The sequence below is a fragment of the Oryctolagus cuniculus genome, chromosome 2 (genome assembly GCF_051225735.1).
Source record: "Oryctolagus cuniculus isolate XC-2025 breed Fujian yellow rabbit chromosome 2, ASM5122573v1, whole genome shotgun sequence".
NCBI lineage: Eukaryota > Metazoa > Chordata > Mammalia > Lagomorpha > Leporidae > Oryctolagus > Oryctolagus cuniculus.
Genome location: NC_142868.1, coordinates 133,359,162 through 133,363,808, shown reverse-complemented (window position 1 = coordinate 133,363,808; position 4,647 = coordinate 133,359,162).

Here is a 4,647-nt window from a genome sequence, read left to right as displayed (position 1 = left end):
TAAGAAGGGGCATGCTGTTTCTCATCGTGACCTAGCCTCAGGCAATGCCGATATAAGGCTATTGCTCCTCCTCTCCTAGGCATCGGGTCTGTAGTCCAGGTTAAGAGTGTTGTGTGAATGGAGGAGGCTGGGTTTGGGGTTTGTGAGCCCAGCAGGCCCCAGGTGTAGCTAACTCAGTTATATACTCTCACACCCCCACACAACCCATCATTTGTGGGTTTTTCTCCATTAAAACTGAATAGCAATTAAACAATTTCTAGTCTTCTCTGTACCTACAAGGCAACCTACAATTTAGAGCAAGATTTAAAGATTTAAGATTTTGCTGTCTCTTAGCTTCTTTTTTTCCCACCATTCTGTTTCAATAGCTGGGAGTCTTTGTTTAATCTGACTCCAGGTCTTTGTGTTTGAGAAAAACACTCAGCCTGCATCTTCTGCGCCTTCTCCATGTCCCAGTTGCAACTTCAGGAGCTCTGATCAGTGCCATCAAAGTTGTAATTTAAAGCTTTTGGGAGGCCCAGGCTTTCTCTGTGTTGGACAGTTATCAGTCCTCTTTATCGACCCACTCACCCTCTTTGTTGCTTTGTATAATAGAGAAAGCAGCTTCCTGCTCCTGGTGGCTTGGCAAAACATTGAATAAGAGAGGCATTATGGCTATAGCAGGTGTGCTCAGCAGGGTCCTCCCCAAACTCTCCCTCTGTGGACCTTTCTAATCAGTAGTCATTGGTTTCCCTTTTCAAAAGAGCGGGTTTACTTGACCTCAGCACAGGACACTGGGTAGCTCAGTGATTAGATTCAGCATCCGAATGCGGCAGCTTGCTCTCCTCTCTAGTTCCAGACCACTTCTGCATAGCCATTAATTTCTTGAAATTAATATTGACTTCTATCTAAGAGGCACATGCATAACTTTAAAAACTAAACAATGCCAAAAGGCTCCTAAGGAGAAGCAGTTATCTCCTGCCCCCTCTACTCCTATACTCTTTTATTTATTTTTTAAGATAATTATTTTTGCAGAACATTTTTATTTAATAGGCAAAGAGAGAGAATCCTGTTTGTTGGTTTACTCCCCAGATACCTGCAATAGCCGGCGCTTGCCCAAGCCAAAGCCAGGAGCCAATCTGGATCTTTCTTTCATGTGTGTGGCAGGGACCTAAATACTGAGTCATCAACTGTTACCTCCCAGGTGTGCATTAGTAGGAAGCTAGAGTGGAAGTGGAAGTGGAACTGGGACAGGAACCCAGGCTCTCCCATAGGGTATGAGAAGATCCCAAGCAATGCCCAATGCTCACTCCTGCTAAACTCATGTAAAGTTCTTTGTTTCCTTACTGTTTAATTTTTCTAAGTGATATGTACATGTCATTGAATTGAGTTATTAATTTTAGACTTTACTTGCTTTCTCACAGATCCAATGATATATAACTTTCTTCCTCTTACCTCCATTTCCCACTTTATGCCAATATAGCTATAATTTTTATTAAATATAATTTAGTGTTTATATATGTTTTAATATTTTTTTTATTTGACAGGTAGAGATATAGTGAGAGAGAGAAACAGAGAGAAAGGTCTTCCTTCCGTTGGTTCACCCCCCAAATGGCTGCTATGGCCGGCGCTGCGCGGATCCGAAGCCAGGAGCCAGGTGCTTCCTCCTGGTCTCCCATGCAGTTGCAGGCGCCCAATCACCTGGGCCATCCTCCACTGCCCTCCCGGGCCACAGCAGAGAGCTGAACTGGAAGAGGAGCAACCGGGACTAGAACCCAGCGCCCATATGGGATGCTGGTGCCAAAGGGAGGATTAACCAAGTGAGCTGCGGCGCCAGCCCCTATATATGTTTTAAATATTTATTTTATTTATTTAAAAGGCAGAGTGATTGGGGGGGAGGGGAGAGAGAGAGAGAGAGAAAGATATCCCTTCCATCTGCTGATTTACTTCCGATATCATCACAATGAGCAGGGCTGGGCCAGGCTGGAGCCAGGAGCCTGGAGCACCATCTGGGTCTCCCATGTGGGTAGCTGGGGCCCAAGTATTTGGGACATCTTCCACTGCTTTCCCAGGTGTATTAGCAAGGAACAGAAGTGGAGCAGCCAGAACTCAAATCATTGTTCATACGGGATGCTAAAGTCACAGGTGGTAGCTTAACCCACTCTACTACTACAGGGACACCAGGCCCCTAGTGTTTATATTATTATGACTATGTAAATTATTGTTCATTGCAGAGATAAAGGTGTATTTTAATTATGTTTCCTTTTTTGAAGACTTCTGGGTATTCCTAAGGTTAATAGCTGCCTCCTCTATTCCGTCCCCATTTGCTTGAATTATGTGGTTCCTTTGGATCACTTTTTTTTTTTTTTTGACAGACAGAGAGAGACAGAGAGAAAGGTCATCCTTTTCTGTTGGTTCACCCCTTCAAATGGCCAGTATGGCCAGTGCACTGCGCCAATACAAAGTAGGAGCCAGGTGCTTCCTTCTGGTCTCCCACGCGGGTGCAGGGCCCAAGCACTTGGGCCATCCTCCACTGCCTTCCCAGGCCACAGCAGAGAGCTGGACTGGAAGAGGAGCAACCGGGACAGAATCTGGCACCCCAACCGGAACTAGAACCCAGAGTGCTGGCACCGCAGGCAGAGGATTAGCCTAGTGAGCCACTGCACTGGCTGGATAGCCTCTTAACATCGTTATTCACATGCTTAAATGAATCTGAAAACTTTCAGGTAACTTTCCTGCCTTCATCCTCTTGCTGAAAGCTAACTGGTTGCCCCCTGGAAAAATTCTGAATCATGGCTCTGGTCTTTCCCTTTTGCTCTTGCCTGTATTTGATCCTTTTTCATGAATTCCAAGGCTTTCTCTTCTTCAACTTATCAACTCCCTCATTTTCACAGAGCACATTCCCAAACAGCTGCCTGAGAGAGTATTAAAGTCTTCTGAGAATTTTCAAACCTATGTTTTTCTTGATCCTCACACTTGATTGATAATTTGGCTGGGTATAGAATTGCAGATTGAAACCAGTTTTTCACCATTTAGAATCTGGTAAGCATGGCTCAGTGTTTTCTAGTTTCCTATATTACAGCTAAGAAGTGGCTATTCTTATTCTCATTTTTATATGATCTTTTTTCTCTTAAGAAATTTCTGTTCATCCATGGTGTTCTGAAATATTATCATAATACAAATTGCTTTCTTTGTACTGACACTTTAGGTATCCTGTTTTTAATATTTTTTTATTTAGATCTATTTATTTTATTTGAGAGGCAGAATGAGAGAGAGAGAGAGAGAGAGAGAGAGAGAGAGAGAGATATCTTACATCTGCTAGTTCACTCCCCAAGTGGCCACAATGGCCAGGACTGGATCAGGCTGAAGCCAGGAACTAGGAGCTTCATCTGGGTCTCCCATGGGTGCAGGGGGTCCAAGCACTTGGGCCACCTTCTGATGCTTTCCCAGGAACAATAGCAGGGAGCTGGATCAGAAGTGGAGCAGTTGGTACTTGAATAGGCACCCATATAGGATGTTGGTGCCACAGGCAGCAGCTTTACCAGCTATGCCACAACACTGGCCCCGATTTAGGCACCCTTTTAAACTCAGAAACTTGTTACAAGAATTTGTCTGGAATTATTTGAATTTTTTCCCCTTCTCAATTTTATGTGGTTGTTGCATTCTTTAAATTTACAGGGTAAATTTTTCTCATGGATTTAATATACCCTGTAAATTTAAAGAATGCAACTACCATATACATTAAGGGGGTACTGGACTTTGTTTTATTTATAACTCCTCTAAGGATTATCACCACTTAGAAAGACATGGCCACTGCTTGTGATTAAATATGCTGATAATGGTTACAAGTGTCCCTCTTACTCATGCAATTTAAATATACTAATTTGCTCTTCAAGAAGCACATGCATAAGGATACAGTGTAAGAAACATGACAAACTATAATGAAATAAGTGTCAGCAACACTCTGTTGAATGTGGTCTGACTTCTCTTAAATTTGAACTTATTCATTGTAAGATGATGAAAACATCGGGTGTTTTATTATGTTTTCCAGGGTGTGTTGTCTATGTGCCTTCATGGTACTATACCTGTTACTGTCTTATAAGTAACTTTTCTTTTGTTTCTCCTTTGTAAACGCTCTGTAATTTAATATAAATTATGTGTAGGCTGATAATTTTTACTATGAGCTTCATTTGAGATAGAGAAAATGTTTTTGAAATATTGATTTTAAAAAGGAGGTTGAAGGTAGCTACTGGTAGTAAAATGGTGCCATCTTCCTGAGCCCAGCCTGGCTTACTAGAAGTCAGGTGACCCAATAGCCTGATCACAAGTGTCAGCTCCACCCCCACCCTAGCAGGATTTGCCGCTCCCCTTCCACTCCTCTGCAAAGCTATATAAGCCCTGTTCCCCCAGCACAGGCTGTTGTTCCCTCTGTGCACGGGGAGGCAGCCTGTCGGGTTTCCCCCACTCGACAATAAACCTTTTCCCTTACTCCAGTGTTTGGTGTGTTTTGTGGTGGCCTTTCCTTTCAGCTACAATATAGTCAAATGTCAATTTAAGCTGAGTGAAAGAAGCCAGATAAAAGGAGGACATACTGTATGATTCCACTTGTTTTAAATTCCTGAAAGTGCCAACTTACCTCTCTTAACAGAAAGGTGATCAGTGTTTGCTTGG